The sequence below is a fragment of the Pseudophryne corroboree genome, chromosome 7 (assembly GCF_028390025.1).
Source record: "Pseudophryne corroboree isolate aPseCor3 chromosome 7, aPseCor3.hap2, whole genome shotgun sequence".
Taxonomy (NCBI): domain Eukaryota; kingdom Metazoa; phylum Chordata; class Amphibia; order Anura; family Myobatrachidae; genus Pseudophryne; species Pseudophryne corroboree.
The window spans coordinates 153,447,079-153,466,352 of NC_086450.1; positions in this window are offsets into that span (position 1 = coordinate 153,447,079).

The window sequence follows — 19,274 nt, forward strand, 5'->3', positions numbered from 1 at the left end:
ACACACTGACACACACTGCCCTTTGTACCCAGCCACTCACCAGCACCTCACACACTGACCCAGCCCCCTGTACCCAGCCCCTTACCAGCAGCTCACACACTGTCCCCTATACGCAGCACCACACACACTGACACACACTGCCACCTGTATGCAGCATCACACACACTCACAAACACTGCCCCCTGTATGCAGCACCACACACGCTTACACACACTGCCCCCTGTATGCAGCACCACACATGCTGACACACACTGCCCAATGTACGCAGCACCACACACGCTGACACACACTGCCCCCTGTACGCAGCCACTCACCAGCACCTCACACACTGCCCCCTCTACCCAGTACCACACACACTGCTCAATGTACCCAGCCCCTCATACACTTCCCCCTTTACCCAGCACCACACACACTTTCCCTGTTCCCAGCACCACACACACTAACACACAGACCACTGTATCCAGCACCTCATACACTACCCCCTGTACCCAGTCCCTCACACACTGCCCCATGTACCCAGCATCACACACACTAACACACCGAACCCTGTATCCAGCCGCTCACACACTGCCCCCTGTACCTAGCATCACACGCACTGCCCCCTGTATCCAGCACCTCACACACTGACACACAGACCCCTGTTGCCAGCACCACATACACTGACACACAGCCCCTCACCAGCACATCACACACTGCCCCCTGTACGCAGCACCATACACACTGACACACACTGCCCCCTGTATGCAGCACAGCACACACAGACACCCCCCCCCCTGCACCCAGTCCTTCACCAGCACCCCTGTATGCAGCACCACACACACTGCTCCCTGTACCCAGCCCCTCACATACTAACATACAGACCCCTGTATTCAGCACCTCATACAATGACACACATCCCCCTGCACCCAGTGGATGTAAACTAGGGAGCTGCATTAACAGAAAGTAGCAGACACAATGGGGTATATTTACTAAGCTCCCGATTTTGACCGAGATGCCGTTTTTTCTTCAAAGTGTCATCTCGGGCATTTACTAAGCACAAATTACGGTAGTGATGAGGTCATTCGTATTTTTTTGGAAGTTCAAGTAAAAAAATATGAATAAATACACCATCGGTCAAACGCGGCTGTTTAGGTATGAATCTCGGTCATTTACTAACCATTCGTATTTGTATTTTGTACCGTGAAAATGCCTTTGCGGTCGTGAAAAATTACAATTCGTAAAAAAGTGCTAAAAAAAAGTAGACCTGCTTTTGATAAGCGTGTTTACATGTGTATTCAATTATCCATTAGTCACACCTGAATGTTTGGCCCTATAAAACAGTCCCAGGCACATTTTGAAAATCTCTCACTCTGAAATGGCTGCTGTTGTGTGTGCTACAGATTTTCTGGTTGCTGGTGGATACCTGAGACTGCTCCATGAGTCTTCAAGTAATCTGGGCCAGGTAAGTCAACATGGTCAGCAGGTTGAGCAGGTGCCGCGGAGGCTGCGCCAGCCACGATTTTTTAGGGGGCGTTTAAACTTAAACCTATTGTCTGATGATAGGGTCATACAGATGTTTCGGCTAAATAGAAACAACATTTTCCGTCTGTATGACCTTGTCAAACTGGGCCTAGACCCTGAGACAGCACGCTCTCGCTCTGTCTCAGGCCTGCACAAACTCCTGGCTGTGTTGCACTTTATGGCTACTGGGAGCTTCCAGGCTGTGACAGGCGACGTCATTGGTATCTCCCAGCCCACCTTTTCCAAATATTTGACTCAGGTGATTTGAAATATACATACACGTCTATGTCTAAGTGTTGCTTCTGTTAGGTCTTACAACACAGTATTGTATTGATTACAGATCATGACACTCACCTTATATTTATTAATGTCCACTCAGGTTTTGGATGTCTTGGAACCCCATATAGATGCCTCTATCTGCTTCCCTACCCAGGAGTCGGAGTGGCATGCAGTCAGGGTAGCTTTCTATGAGCTTGCTGGCATGCCCAATGTGCTGGGTGCCATAGATTGCACACACGTTGAGCTGAGACCACCTAGGGGCAGGCAATATATTTATACAAATAGACATATGGGCCAATCCACTAATGTCCAGGTGGTTTGTGATGCAAATCTAAAAATTATGAGTGTGGTTGCAGGTTACCCTGGTGGCTGCCATGACTCCTTCATCCTCAGTCAGTCATCCCTTTTTGATAAATTTGAAGACGGACAAATGCCTGATGGCTGGCTGCTGGGTATGTTCCAAGTGTGTTGTGTGTATGTGTGTTAACTTCAAACTCCTGTTTTTTATTTAGGTAATTAATCATCATACACATGTACTAATGTTGCCTATATCTGTATTTCAGGTGATGGTGGTTATGGCTGCTACTCTTGGCTCCTTACTCCATTGTCCCAACCTGATTCTCCTGCTGAACACAGTTACAATCATGCACATAAGTCTACGCGGAATGTGATAGAAAGATGTTTTGGGGTGCTGAAATCTAGGTTTCGGTGTCTGGATAAATCTGCTGGGCTTTTGTTGTATAGTCCCTCAAAGGTGACTAGGATTGTGTTCTGCTGCTGTTTTCTTCATAATCTGTGTTTGAACCAACATCTTCCACATGTTGCTGAAGAAAACAGCCAGCAAGCAGAGGAGTTAGAAACATCTGGTGACAGTGTGAGTACAGATGTAGGGAGGCAGGTAAGGCAAGAAGTTATTTTGCGTTATTTTTCCGGTAAGTTTTTTTTTTTTTTAAACTAACCTTGACTAACCACTTTTATTAAATGTATTGTATTTGTGAATGTTTTTTTTGTTGCGTTACTGTTTGTTCTTTATACTGGTCTGCACATTTATTCTGTAATTTGAATGACTTACAGTGTCACTCATTACCCCATTAAACCATACATTGCATCTTTTTAAATGATTTGCACGGACACAGGGATTTCTGGGAATACAATTGCTTTAAATTAATTGTGTTCCAAACATTTCATGCAGCCTTCCTTATTTTTTTTTGTGTGTGCTGGGTGCAGAGGTTTGACCAGGGTCGTTGGCCCGTGTTCTGCTTGAGCGTCGAACAGGGGAGGTAACTGGGGTCTGGCTTGGGGTAGTCGTTCCGGAGCTTGAGCTGACTTGTTGGGCTGCCATCACAGTAATACTTTGGCTGAGGTTGTGTATACTCGCATTAAGTTGGATATTTGTGGCAGTGTGGCTGGCAATAATTTGCGACAAACTTTCGTTCACCACTTGGTTATGCTGTATTACTTGTATTAGGGTTTGTTGCTGCCGCTGTTGCTCATCGATTATTCTTGTCAAATTTTCAAGCATTTGAGTGTTGTCCGCCCTGATCTGCTCCATTGAAGTTGCTATTCGGCCAACCTGAACAATCAGTCTGCCCGAGTTCCGACTAATGCGAGGAAGATGATGGGGCAGACTGGCAAGGTGTTGTGTGTGTGTGTTCAGGTAGGCAGAATTTTGTACTTGTTGTGTGGCCCAACTGTTCCAAAAGTCAGGGGACATTTGTTGCTGGGGTGGAGTTGGTATTAATTGGGGGCTAACGGATGCTTGTGGTATATCCTGCTGCGGGGTTGGCTGGGTAGGATCAACGGGCTGCAGGTGTAGTGTGAAGGTAGGCTGTTGGTCAGGTTCCTGCTGGGCGTCCTCGACCATGATGGGTGGTTCTGTATGGGGTTGAGAGCAGCCACTATTTAGTATAAGTAACAGTTTTTTGCTTGTCCTAAACATGGCTTACTTAATAATACTCATGTTGAAAATGTGTCCGATTTTGTGTGTTCAAATTAACTAGGAATCTTTCCAATAGAAACACATATGTGCCTTCACAGGCGTGCGCAGAGACTGACTGGCGGGTTCCGCTCCGAACTTCCCCCCCTCCACAGCATTATAGTGTTCTCTCACCTCCCCTGTCCTGGATATAGACTGCTCACCTGGACGGGCCAGAGGTGCGGACCAGGTGAGCAGTCTTTATCCAGGACAGGGGAGGTGAGAGAACACTATAATGCCATGGAGGGGGGGGGGGGGGGGAAGTCCTGTGCGGTTCCCGCAATTCAGTTTCTGTGCACGCCTGTGTGTGCCTTCTAAATTTCAAAACTAAATTTTTCAAAAAATTTGTTTGTTCACAGACTCTAAGCCATAATGATATGGGAAACACGAATTTCTTTCGCCAATTTACATTAATGCATTTCAAGATTGTGTATGCCCCTTCCTTTCGAGAAACACACAAAATGCATTAAATGTGGTTTGTTACACACTCATTAATTGATTAAGCCAGTCAGTGTTTTTTATAAAATATTAGTAAACAATATTTTAATTTAGTAATCTTCAAGAATCATGCAAATGTCTTGAGGTGGCCTATGTTTCTAAATGGAGATGTTGGCCATGGCAAACATTTGTATTAAACATTACATATTTTTTATTTCTTGTGGATTTCATTTTTAAAGCACAAAATGGTTTCTATGGCCAACATCACATCTGAAAATGGTTTCCCAAATTTATTTTTAAAAAAACATGTGCTTGTTGTTTGACATTATGGGCAGGAATAATAAATTACTCAAATATAATTGTATTGACACTAGTGATGAGCGGGTTCGGTTTCTCGGAAACCGAACCCCCCCGAACTTCACGCTTTTTACACGGGTCTGAGGCAGACTCGGATCTTCCCGCCTTGCTCGGCTAACCCGAGCGCGCCCGAACGTCATCATCCCGCTGTCGGATTCTCGCGAGGCTCGTATTCTATCGCGAGACTCGGATTCTATATAAGGAGCCGCGCGTCGCCGCCATTTTCACACGTGCATTGAGATTGATAGGGAGAGGACGTGGCTGGCGTCCTCTCCGTTTAGATAGAGAGTGAGACACTTGATTTACTGGAGCATTAGGAGTACTCAGAGAGTGCAGAGTTTTGCTGATAGTTATACTAGTGACCACCAGTTTTATTTATTATTTAATATAATCCGTTCTCTGCCTGAAAAAAAACGATACACAGTCACATACCATATCTGTGCTCAGCCTCAGTGTGCTGCATGATAATATCATCTATGTATATCTGACTGTGCTGAGTAGTGCTCACTGCTCACACAGCTTAATTGTGGGGGAGACTGGGGAGCAGTTATAGCAGGAGTACATATTTAACAGTGCACACTTTTGCTGCCAGAGTGCCAGTGTGACTGACCAGCAGTGACCACCAGTATATTGTCTGCCTGAAAAAGTTAAACACTCGTGTGGTGTTTTTTTTTTTATTCTATAAACGCATTCTGCTGACAGTGTCCAGCAGGTCCGTCATTCATTATATTTCTATCTTCTTCATACTAGTAGTTTAGGAGTCTGCAGTGCTGACAGTGTCCAGCAGGTCCGTCATTATATAATATATACCTGTCCTGCAGTAGTGATATATATATATTTTTTATATCATTATCATCCAGTCTATACTAGCAGACGCAGTACGGTAGTCCACGGCTGTAGCTACCTCTGTGTCGGCAGTCGCTCATCCATAATTGTATACCTACCTGTGGTGTTTTTTTTTTTTTTCTATCTTCTTCATACTAGTAGTTTAGGAGTCTGCAGTGCTGACAGTGTCCAGCAGGTCCGTCATTATATAATATATACCTGTCCTGCAGTAGTGATATATATATATATTTTTTATATCATTATCATCCAGTCTATACTAGCAGATGCAGTACGGTAGTCCACGGCTGTAGCTACCTCTGTGTCGGCAGTCGCTCGTCCATAATTGTATACCTACCTGTGGTGGTTTTTTTTTTCTATCTTCTTCATACTAGTAGTTTAGGAGTCTGCAGTGCTGACAGTGTCCAGCAGGTCCGTCATTATACAATATATACCTGTCCTGCAGTAGTGATATATATATATTTTTTATATCATTATCATCCAGTCTATACTAGCAGACGCAGTACGGTAGTCCACGGCTGTAGCTACCTCTGTGTCGGCAGTCGCTCGTCCATAATTGTATACCTACCTGTGGTGGTTTTTTTTTTTTCTATCTTCTTCATACTAGTAGTTTAGGAGTCTGCAGTGTTGACAGTGTCCAGCAGGTCCGTCATTATACAATATATACCTGTCCTGCAGTAGTGATATATGTATATTTTTTATATCATTATCATCCAGTCTATACTAGCAGACGCAGTATGGTAGTCCACGGCTGTAGCTACCTCTGTGTCGGCAGTCGCTCGTCCATAATTGTATACCTACCTGTGGTGGGGTTTTGTTTTTCTATCTTCTTCATACTAGTAGTTTAGGAGTCTGCAGTGCTGACAGTGTCCAGCAGGTCCGTCATTATACAATATATACCTGTCCTGCAGTAGTGATATATATATATTTTTTATATCATTATCATCCAGTCTATACTAGCAGACGCAGTACGGTAGTCCACGGCTGTAGCTACCTCTGTGTCGGCACTGGCAGTCGCTCGTCCATAATTGTATACCTACCTGTGGTGGGTTTTTTTTTTCTATCTTCTTCATACTAGTAGTTTAGGAGTCTGCAGTGCTGACAGTGTCCAGCAGGTCCGTCATTATACAATATATACCTGTCCTGCAGTAGTGATATATATATATATATTTTTTATATCATTATCATCCAGTCTATACTAGCAGACGCAGTACGGTAGTCCACGGCTGTAGCTACCTCTGTGTTGGCAGTCACTCGTCATCCATAAGTATACTAGTATCCATCCATCTCCATTGTTTACCTGAGGTGCCTTTTAGTTGTGCCTATTAAAATATGGAGAACAAAAATGTTGAGGTTCCAAAAATAGGGAAAGATCAAGATCCACTTCCACCTCGTGCTGAAGCTGCTGCCACTAGTCATGGCCGAGACGATGAAATGCCATCAACGTCGTCTGCCAAGGCCGATGCCCAATGTCATAGTACAGAGCATGTAAAATCCAAAACACCAAATATCAGTAAAAAAAGGACTCAAAAATCTAAATTAAATCGTCGGAGAAGCGTAAACTTGCCAATATGCCATTTACCACACGGAGTGGCAAGGAACGGCTGAGGCCCTGGCCTATGTTCATGGCTAGTGGTTCAGCTTCACATGAGGATGGAAGCACTCAGCCTCTCGCTAGAAAAATGAAAAGACTTAAGCTGGCAAAAGCACAGCAAAGAACTGTGCGTTCTTCGAAATCACAAATCCACAAGGAGAGTCCAATTGTGTCGGTTGCGATGCCTGACCTTCCCAACACTGGACGTGAAGAGCATGCGCCTTCCACCATTTGCACGCCCCTGCAAGTGCTGGAAGGAGCACCCGCAGTCCAGTTCCTGATAGTCAGATTGAAGATGTCAGTGTTGAAGTACACCAGGATGAGGAGGATATGGGTGTTGCTGGCGCTGGGGAGGAAATTGACCAGGAGGATTCTGATGGTGAGGTGGTTTGTTTAAGTCAGGCACCCGGGGAGACACCTGTTGTCCGTGGGAGGAATATGGCCATTGACATGCCTGGTGAAAATACCAAAAAAATCAGCTCTTCAGTGTGGAAGTATTTCAACAGAAATGTGGACAACATTTGTCAAGCCGTGTGTTGCCTTTGTCAAGCTGTAATAAGTAGGGGTAAGGACGGTTACCACCTCGGAACATCCTCCCTTATACGTCACCTGCAGCGCATTCATCATAAGTCAGTGACAAGTTCAAAAACTTTGGGCGACAGCGGAAGCAGTCCACTGACCAGTAAATCCCTTCCTCTTGTAACCAAGCTCACGCAAACCACCCCACCAACTCCCTCAGTGTCAATTTCCTCCTTCCCCAGGAATGCCAATAGTCCTGCAGGCCATGTCACTGGCAATTCTGACGAGTCCTTTCCTGCCTGGGATTCCTCCGATGCATCCTTGCGTGTAACGCCTACTGCTGCTGGCGCTGCTGTTGTTGCTGCTGGGAGTCGATGGTCATCCCAGAGGGGAAGTCGTAAGACCACTTTTACTACTTCCACCAAGCAATTGACTGTCCAACAGTCCTTTGCGAGGAAGATGAAATATCACAGCAGTCATCCTGCTGCAAAGCGGATAACTGAGGCCTTGGCATCCTGGGCGGTGAGAAACGTGGTTCCGGTATCCATCATTACTGCAGAGCCAACTAGAGACTTGTTGGAGGTACTGTGTCCCCGGTACCAAATACCATCTAGGTTCCATTTCTCTAGGCAGGCGATACCGAAAATGTACACAGACCTCAGAAAAAGACTCACCAGTGTCCAAAAAAATGCAGTTGTACCCAATGTCCACTTAACCACGGACATGTGGACAAGTGGAGCAGGGCAGACTCAGGACTATATGACTGTGACAGCCCACTGGGTAGATGTATTGACTCCCGCCGCAAGAACAGCAGCGGCGGCACCAGTAGCAGCATCTCGCAAACGCCAACTCTTTCCTAGGCAGGCTACGCTTTGTATCACCGCTTTCCAGAATACGCACACAGCTGAAAACCTCTTACGGCAACTGAGGAAGATCATCGCAGAATGGCTTACCCCAATTGGACTCTCCTGTGGATTTGTGGCATCGGACAACGCCAGCAATATTGTGTGTGCATTAAATCTGGGCAAATTCCAGCACGTCCCATGTTTTGCACATACCTTGAATTTGGTGGTGCAGAATTATTTAAAAAACGAGAGGGGCGTGCAAGAGATGCTGTCAGTGGCCAGAAGAATTGCGGCACACTTTCGGCGTACAGGCACCACGTACAGAAGACTGGAGCACCACCAAAAACGCCTGAACCTGCCCTGCCATCATCTGAAGCAAGAAGTGGTAACGAGGTGGAATTCAACCCTCTATATGCTTCAGAGGTTGGAGGAGCAGCAAAAGGCCATTCAAGCCTATACAACTGAGCACGATATAGCAGGTGGAATGCACCTGTCTCAAGCGCAGTGGAGAATGATTTCAACGTTGTGCAAGGTTCTGCAACCTTTTGAACTTGCCACACGTGAAGTCAGTTCAGACACTGCCAGCCTGAGTCAGGTCATTCCCCTCATCAGGCTTTTCCAGAAGAAGCTGGAGACATTGAAGGAGGAGCTAACACAGAGCGATTCCGCTAGGCATGTAGGACATGTGGATGGAGCCCTTAATTCGCTTAACAAGGATTCACGGGTGGTCAATCTGTTGAAATCAGAGCACTACATTTTGGCCACCGTGCTCGATCCTAGATTTAAAACCTACCTTGGATCGCTCATTCTGGCAGACACAAGTCTGCTGGGGTTCAAAGAACTGCTGGTGAGAAAATTGTCAAGTCAAGCGGAACGCGACCTGTCAACATCTCCTCCTTCACATTCTCCCGCAACTGGGGGTGCGAGGAAAAGGCTCAGAATTCCGAGCCCACCCGCTGGCGGTGATGCAGGGCAGTCTGGAGCGACTGCTGATGCTGACATCTGGTCCGGACTGAAGGACCTGACAACGATTACGGACATGTCGTCTACTGTCACTGCATATGATTCTCTCCCCATTGAAAGAATGGTGGAGGATTATATGAGTGACCGCATCCAAGTAGGCACGTCAGACAGTCCGTACTTATACTGGCAGGAAAAAGAGGCAATTTGGAGGCCTTGTCAGCAATCGGCGTACGAGGTTACATCCAGAAAATGTGGAGAAGATGATGTTCATTAAAATAAATTATAATCAATTCCTCCGTGGAGACATTCACCAGCAGCAATTGCCTCCACAAAGTACACAGGGAGCTGAGATGGTGGATTCCAGTGGGGACGAATTGATAATCTGTGAGGAGGGGGATGTACACGATGATATATCGGAGAATGATGATGAGGTGGACATCTTGCCTCTGTAGAGCCAGTTTGTGCAAGGAGAGATTAATTGCTTCTTTTTTGGTGGGGGTCCAAACCAACCCGTCATTTCAGTCACAGTCGTGTGGCAGACCCTGTCACTGAAATGATGGGTTGGTTAAAGTGTGCATGTCCTGTTTATACAACATAAGGGTGGGTGGGAGGGCCCAAGGACAATTCCATCTTGCACCTCTTTTTTCTTTCATTTTTCTTTGCGTCATGTGCTGTTTGGGGAGTAGTTTTTGGAAGGGCCATCCTGCGTGACACTGCAGTGCCACTCCTAGATGGGCCAGGTGTTTGTGTCGGCCACTTGGGTCGCTTATCTTAGTCACACAGCTACCTCATTGCGCCTCTTTTTTTCTTTGCGTCATGTGCTGTTTGGGGGGTGTTTTTTGGAAGGGCCATCCTGCGTGACACTGCAGTGACACTCCTAGATGGGCCAAGTGTTTGTGTCGGCCACTAGGGTCGCTTAGCTTACTCACACAGCTACCTCATTGCGCCTCTTTTTTTTCTTCTTTGCGTCATGTGCTGTGTGGGGGGTGTTTTTGGAAGGGCCATCCTGCGTGACACTGCAGTGCCACTCCTAGATGGGCCAGGTGTTTGTGTCGGCCACTTGGGTCGCTGAGCTTAGTCATCCAGCGACCTCGGTGCAAATTTTAGGACTAAAAATAATATTGTGAGGTGTGAGGTGTTCAGAATAGACTGAAAATGAGTGAAAATTATGGTTATTGAGGTTAATAATACTTTGGGATCAAAATGACCCCCAAATTCTATGATTTAAGCTGTTTTTTAGGGTTTTTTTAAAAAAACACCCGAATCCAAAACACACCCGAATCCGACAAAAAAAATTCGGTGAGGTTTTGCCAAAACATGTTCGAACCCAAAACACGGCCGCGGAACCGAACCCAAAACCAAAACACAAAACCCGAAAAATTTCCGGTGCTCATCACTAATTGACACTAGACAAACAGTGGTGCAGCAGAAATAACCAGGAGCAGACCTAAGGTTTTGAAAAGACAATCATATGTGCAAGGTGATAAAGGCACAAGACAAACAGAGACGTTTTACATTTCTAAAGATTAATATTATTCTTTTTATGCATATAACACCTTGCACATATAATTGTATTTTAAAAGCATTATGCCTTATCCAGGTTCATTCATAGACCACACTGTGTAAAACTTATATTTTTTTTTTACATTTTGTATACTCACCAGACAGCTGAGGTGATTGTGGCTCATCACTTTGCGGACTTGCCAAAATTGCCTGTGGTGGCTGGGGCAACACTGCGGAGATGCGTCGCCGGGGTGGTGATGATGGAGCCGCAGACTCAGGCTCAACGCGACGTGTCTTGCTTGGCCTCCTAGGCACACTCACCGAGCCCTGTGATGGTCGCCTTAATGGAGGGCGGCTTGCAGAAGAAGAACCTATGTGAAAAGAGAAACATTAATATTTGGAACTTCTATGTGTTTGCTGAATATGTGATTACAGTGACTTCTTACCTGCTTCGCCAGCATCTGCATCACTTGTCAGTGTTGGCTGGGGCCTGGCTGTGGTGCTTCTCTGGCGTACTGTTGAAAAATGTGACAAAACCAAATGAACATACTATGAATACTCATTGTTATCTGAAAATCCTTATTGTGATGTAAACATCTGGAACATAATGATAAGTAAACTATTTTATGTTTAAGCTATTCTGGATTACTTAATTGGGTGTGTATTATTAAAATAAGATTGTATTGCACTAAATAATCCATATTCAAACCCAAAATCAGCACAATATTGTGTTTTAATTTTGTTTAAAAAAATTGCATTAAAAAAAAAAAACATTTCCAAAAAATACAGTTATGGACAAGCAGGAAGTATGATTATGTATTAGAACTACACATACCAGCATGCACTGCAACAGATGTAGCATTCACTATTTACAAAACTGAGGCAATGCATGATGGGACTTGTAGTTTGGCAACACCTTTAGAGCTACAGGTTGCACAGGCCTGCACGACATCACCAACACAATGTAACAATTTAAAAAATGACAATCACAATTAGCAGGATTAAATGTAATTTAAAATAACAAAAAAAAACAAAAAAAATGTAAAAAAAAACCTCACCATCCTGCCTTGGCCGGTCAGAATCCCGCACATGAGTGGCACCAACCACTTCGGGTGGAATAAGGGAACGCACAGGCTCCTCCCAATCCCGATAAGAAGCATGGAAGGGGTGTCCACCCCCGGTTTGGCGGGCTGATTTGGCCTCCTTGGCCATCTTGGCCTTGACACGGCGCTTTATGTCATAAAAGCGCTTGCGACATGTGTCCTCAGTCCGCCTCACCACACCCTCACTATTAACTGCCGCAATCACTTTACCCCACAGCACAGACTTACTACGTGTGGACACCTTGGCAGCATCCTGCCCAAACAATTTCCGATGATGCCTCATCAGCTCCCGCACCAGAGCCATTTTTCAGCATAGCTGAACTTCACATTGCGCCCAGTCTTGGTAGTGGTGCGTGGCTGCGGAGCCACAACACCATCACTATCACTGGAAAACGCAACAGGCACCCCCTCCTCCTCACTAACCTCCTCCACCTCACTCACCTCCTCCCTCTCACTAACCCCCTCCACCTCACTCACCTCCTCCCTCTCACTAACCTCCTCCACCTCACTCACCTCCTCCACAACACTGACCTCTGACTGAGACATAATCCAAACAAACGACAAATAACACAGAGAAAAAAAAACAGAAAACACACTCCTCCACTACCACTACACACCACACACCAACACACACACACACACACACACACACACACACACACACACACACACACACACACACACACACTCACTCACAAACAATGACAATAGACTTTGAAAAAAAAAACAAGGACAAAAAAATATACAAACTTTGAAAAAACTACACAACAAGTATGACAAGACTACTTACACACACAGTACAGCACTCAACAATCGCAATAATCCGCACAAAATCCACCAAAAACTCCACCAAACTCACCAACTCCTAATACACCTTCCTCTCTCCTCTCCACTAGCTAAACCCACGAGGTGCGGACGGTTTGGGGCGTTTTTATAGTAATGTGCACAGACACTCCTCCATCACAAATACAACCAATCACGGACGAGTGACAAAAACGAAACTTAGGAAAAAAATGCTGCCGGGAACGGACAAACACTGCCGTAACCGACATGTGACGCAGTCGTAACAAAAAGCTCAGAACACGGCCGACAAACCACAAAATCGGCCGCATTCTACCTTACAAAACCACAAATGACATCGACATCGGAACAAAATAAAAATGCAAATACGACAGCTTAGTAAATTAGTTGTACTAAATTCAAAAAGTTGCACCTTTACACTTTCGATGTCATTCGTGATGGTACTTTGACCACAAACGGAAAATTACGAATCTTAGTAAATTTACCCCACTGTCGTAAATTAAACTAATGTAACCCTAAGTGTTAGGAGGTTGCTTTTGGGGTTACTAAATCGTCACCTTCTTTATAGTGCCTCCACCCAAATTTATGATAGATAGTGTTATATCGTGAAGGGGTAAATTTGGGAAAAAACCCTAACTACCTTTTGTTTTATATTATCTTTTACAGTTACCAACGTACCTTCTATTTCTCCGATTCTCCACTATAACCCATACATCAGGTAAGTAATCAACACTCATTAGATGCCTTTTAGTATAAGTAATATTAGATATATATTTAGTTATTGATACATAACGGTGGCAACATTCGTATTACATTACATACATACCATAAATAACTGTACCTTACATAGATATTATCAGAGTGTACACTCAACAACTGAAACACTTACTATACTGACTATTTCTTCCTTACTCCTCCCTGTAATATTAATACATTAAATCGTATTACATTTCAGTTATACATAACAGTTGCTATGGCAGTCCTGATACAACAATCAGATGAATTAAAGTCCATATCCCATTCCTGAAAATGTATATACATGCATATATATTTAGCTGTCCTTTCTCCACCACTTTACAATCTTGGCTCCTATGTATACTGAATATATATATATATATATATATTCCATGGTAATAGTCGTTTTCCTCCATCCAGGGGTTGAAATCCTTTGTAGAAATAGCAAAGGAACTGGATATATCCAATACCACTAGAGGTATCCTAGCTGTGTGTTATATTCAGGGGAAGGCTACTTGTATCACTGGCTTCCTGTTATGCGACACAATGTTACTATTGTATCCAAATAAAGAACTCTTTCAAAGGAGAGGTATTATACAGCAGAAAGGTTATTTCCTTTTCTCCCCATTATCCGTTACTGATGTCGTATTCATCTATCTCTATCCAATGGATAGTTAGGCTGTGTATATATATTTATAAGTCTATCTGTAGATATATATATATTGATAGTCCTTTTGAGTTATAAAGTACTGATTAATGCAGCCTTCAATGTATTATGATGACTCCTCTCCAATTAATTCAGTATTAAATAGATGCGGCGCTTAATTATAGATAGTCTGGTATTTCTCATGTTAACCAGAAGTATTCTCCTTTGTCAGGTAAGTAAGTATAGGAGCCATTGTCCTATATATATATATATATATATATATATATATATATATATATATATATATATGCCTGCTGACAATATTGTATAAGTTATCCTCCAGTCCTGTGACTTTTAGAATAAGCTTACTAAGCTCTTCCTTATCTAGACAGCTGAAGTTGTTACAGCACAATAAAGGACAGGCTGAGTGTCATGTAAGTGTATCCCTCTAGGTATGGCTATAGTGATATACAACAGTTAATATAGCACAGACCTTAGTTGTCTTCACAATGGGCTCCTGCCCATTGCCTTTGCAGTTCAATACTGACCACACCCCCTTCCACTCTCATTGGCAGCCACTGGAGACCTGTCAGTAGCTATGACTACCAGTGGGCATGATGCTGTCAGCAAACGTGGACAGGTGAAATCAGCGATTGTGAGAGGCGCTGCATATGAGGCTGTGAGAGTGGCATCTAGATTGGCAGCACGGTGGGACTGTAAGTCTTCGGTAGCGCTAACAGTTGGAGTTTGGGATGCAGCTTCTAATCTATAGCGGACAGGGTAATCGGCTCCAGCAGGCGGGGATAGCGGCACAGGTGGCTCTACCAGGCGGAGCTTGGGCGGCGGCTTCTAGCAAGGAGCGGATACTGTAAGCGGCTCCGGCAGGCGGGGATAGCGGCAGAGGCGGCTCTACCAGGTGGAGCTTGGGCGTCGGCTTCTCCGAGAAGGTATATGCGGTGGGCGGCGCCGGCAGGTGGGATCAGCAGCAGCTGTACAGGCGGAGTATCTGTACTGACAGCGGAAGCTTTAGCGGTGAGCAGCGCTAGACACCGGAGCTCAGAAGGTGGGTTATCTTACCAAGATGTACCGCGTATGTGGTTTGGCTCCCGCTGTGCTCCCCTTCTCGGTCTCCGCTCTTGCTGATCTCTCCGCTCACGTATGCCGCAATCTTCAAGTCCTCTTCACCTGGCTACAGCTACATCGCCTCCACTCTCTTCCGGCCCCTCTTCTTTCCCAATCTTCAGGTGCTTTTCCCCCCGGACTGAGGCTCCTTCCTCTCCCCTGCTCCCGCTTAATGTTTACAGCTCTTGAAAGCAGGGCAGGAGGAGAGAGAAGTTATGCTCACCGAAGGGGCACCAGTGTGTCTTAATGCGCTGTGATCCCCCCTTTTATACTGGTTTCAGGGGGTCTCGAAAACAGTCATTTTCCCGCTCAAATGCGGGACACCCCTCAATTGTCCTGTCTCGTGCTCCCCCAGCTGTGTATTCAGGCATAGGTACATACTCAGTCTCTGACTGAGGGTCGCAAAACAAGTGCTTTTCCCGCTCCACAGTAAACATTGCAGAGTCCTAATTACATTACCACACTTTTATAATAGGTTCATCAACAGTAGCATTATAAACACATATACATATACATATTTAGTCAGAGAATGGTCATGTTCACAATATTTATTAGTTTATCATGCCTATTACACATATAGTAGCCATTGAGGGTCACACTAAGATGGGTGTTCTAGTTAACATGAGATATTGCACATAGCAACCAATCAGATTCCAGGTATTAACTTCTAGAAGATGCTAGATAAATGAGAAGTAGAATGTGATTGGTTGCTATGGGCAACATCCCATCTTCAATAGAAATCCCATCTTAGTTAATTTACCCCAATTTCTGTAAAAGACCCAAGGAAGGCTGCACCTGCATCCAACAGAATCAGGCCCTATGAGGAGCGAGTTTACTGCCCCGCGTGACAGACTCCACCCCCTCAATACTCCGCCTCCATTAGGGCTGCATCCAGAAATTTCCCTGGCTGTTTTTCTATCCCAATCCGCCCCTGCATATATATGCATATATATGTGGACTGGGTCACCACGAGTTGGCTCTCCCATGCACTTGCTTTGGTCCTATGCTGGCAGGGTGGTCGCGGCCTTGTCTTTCTTCGTTTTTCAGAATAGCTGCATATCTGCGGCGGCCCTGTCCGGCAGTGTGGTACTGGTGTTGGGCTGCTGGGGATTTCTTAGCTGCCGCCGCTGTTGCTGTGGTATTTTCGATGGGTCCGCAGTCAAGATTCTCAAACTCCGGCGGCACCTCTACCGCCCGGGGATGCTGCTGCCACTGCTGATCACAGGAGTTGCGTCTGGGACTCACTCGCGGCTGGGACCTGGTTAAGAGCGCTGCTGCTGCCATCCTCAGGGAGCCTCTTTTTCGCCCCTTCTACATCCGACCACATCACACACTGCGCCTTCCCGCCATTACTCTCCCCCTTTTAATCTCTCAGCTCCTGAGGTCCTGTTCTCTACCCGCTCCGCTGCTGTACAATCAGGTCAATCCTGTTAATCCCATCTACCCACCCCTTCTGTCTGGGTCTGAGCAACAAGCAGGGGGCTGTCAGGCACAGCGGTGTAGTCATGGGCAAATAGATACATTGAACAGTTGAGACACATGACTCAGCTCAGTGGAGTGTCTCGAGACGACGTCTCGGTACATGGCTCTTTTGCACTGCATTGCAGACTGTGCACATGCAGTGAGTGCAGAGACTGCTGTCAGTGCTGGGACTCGTGGAGAGAGTGACTCAGACTGTATCCGGTCTTTAGGTCGACTCTGTCTAGGTCGACAGTCATTAGGTCAACCACTGAAGTTTGACAGTGAGCATGTCGACACTGACGGAAGGTCGACACATCACTAGGTCGACAGGCGTGCAAGGTCAACGTGGTCATTAGGTCGACATGGGCAATGTCAACATAATTTTTTGGGGGGGTTTAGGACTTTTTAATATCTCCTCTATCCAAGTGGGCAAAGAGTTGGTTAGAAACCAGGTGGCGAGCGCAGTAAAATACCACGCCCGAAGCATGGCGAGCGCATGAGTTTCAACTGTCGTGGTCCCAGATGGAAATTCAACTTTTTGTGTGTGTCGACCTTGCCCACATCGACCTAATGACCATGTCAACATTCCATATATGTCGACCTAGGCATGTGTCAGCATACCCGCCTTCAGTCAGTGTCGACCTACTCACTATCGACCTTCAGTGGTCGATTTAGTGACTGTCAACCTGGGCAGGGTCGACCCAATGATCCACACCCGACTCAGACATCTGGGAGTGGGTCAGCTATTCATCTGAATCAATGAATCTGATCCATCTCCACTGAGTATGCTTCAATCTCACAGGCAGTCAGTGCTCAGTGACTCATACCTCTGGTAGTGTGTCAGCTATTCACGGGCACTGAATGAATCATTAATGAATCTGATGAGTCTGCACTGTCTCAACTCAGTCACACAGGAAGTCAGGCACAGCAGCAGCCCTAACACTGAGCAGCATCACACTGTTCCCTCCCAGGGGGTGTCACCGAGGAGTGCTGCCACCCAATCACTGTGATTGACTGAGGGAGGCTACTGGTGGCTGTCTCAACACATCAAACTGTGAGTGACTCGAATGATTGGAACTTCTAAATAATTTGAGTCATTGTGTTGAGACAGCAACTCAGTAGCCATCTCTACAGCGGTGACAGAGTACCTATATCTGGTTGTCCAAGGGCACACAGCTGTCCTTTTAGCCATGTTATACAAAAGATAGGTAAACACTATACTGGGCGCCAAATGACAATGTATAACAGTCAGGTATCAAAAATAAAAAGACAAGCAATCCAAGTATAATGGGTGGACGTCCCTTTACAATACTTGTAATCAGGCGTGTAAAGGGTTCTCTGATTTCCTCATAAACAGGCGGGCAATCTCAGTAGCAATCCAGTTCGTGGTATCATAAAAAATGGAGAGAAAGGAATATCTAGTGTAACACTGTTTTATTCCTTTACAAGATAATAACACTTTGCAATTACCAGATAGTAGGAGTATAAAGTATCCTCAGACAAGCGTGTTTCTAGTCACCAGATAGCCTCCAAGGAAATGGCGCTCTGGATTTTCCGGCAATAGCTCCTTCCACAAACAGCAGACCAAGTGTCCCCAGCTGTGCCAGCCTTGAGAAAGGGCCTAGTAAGGCCTGAAACGCGTTGGGACAGCTGAGGACATCTGGTGACTAGAAACACGCTTGTCTGAGGATACTTTATCCTCCTACTGTCTGGTAATTGCAACCTTTATACACAGCTTGGCCAGTATCTTCCATGCTGCATGTGCTCCATGTAGTAGTTGAAATTAATTTTATTCATTGGAAAGAGCTGTTTGTATGGAATATTTGTGTTATTATCTTGTAAAGGAATAAAACAGTGTTACACTAGATAGTCCTTTCTCTCCATTTTTTATGATACCACGAACTGGATTGCTGCTGAGATTGCCCGCCTGTTTATGAGGAAATCAGAGAACCCTTTACACGCCTGATTACAAGTATTGTAAAGGGACGTCCACCCATTATACTTGGATTGCTTGTCTTTTTATTTTTGATACCTGACTGTTATACATTGTCATTTGGCGCCCAGTATAGTGTTTACCTATCTTTTGTATAACATTGTCCTTTCTGGGAGTGAGTTACGCCCATATTCTGGTTTACACGGTTAAGGCAGCCATCTCCGCGCATTGGAGAGGTGCTCCATTTATTTTCCTTGTTTGAGTCCTTTTAGCCATCCCCAGAATACCTAATTTGGGATGCTGGGAACCTCTAAGTTCTGGGGGATCACCACATTAGATCTGGGGTACCACATATCTATCTATCTATCTATCTGTCTATCTATCTATCTATCTAATTATTATTATTATTATTATTATCCTTTACTTATATGGCGCTACAAGGGATCCATAGCTTCCGTTACAGAGTACATAGACAAATGAGCAAAACAGCACTTAAGGTGTGTACGGTGCGATATGCACATAAATTTCCTTACGATTTTGACTATATAATCAAAATCGTAAGGAAAGTGAGTGCATATTGCACTGTGTGTACACAGCTTGTGATGCCAATGCACAATCCCATGGGATCAGCATCGCAAGCAAAACTAGACTGTGCAG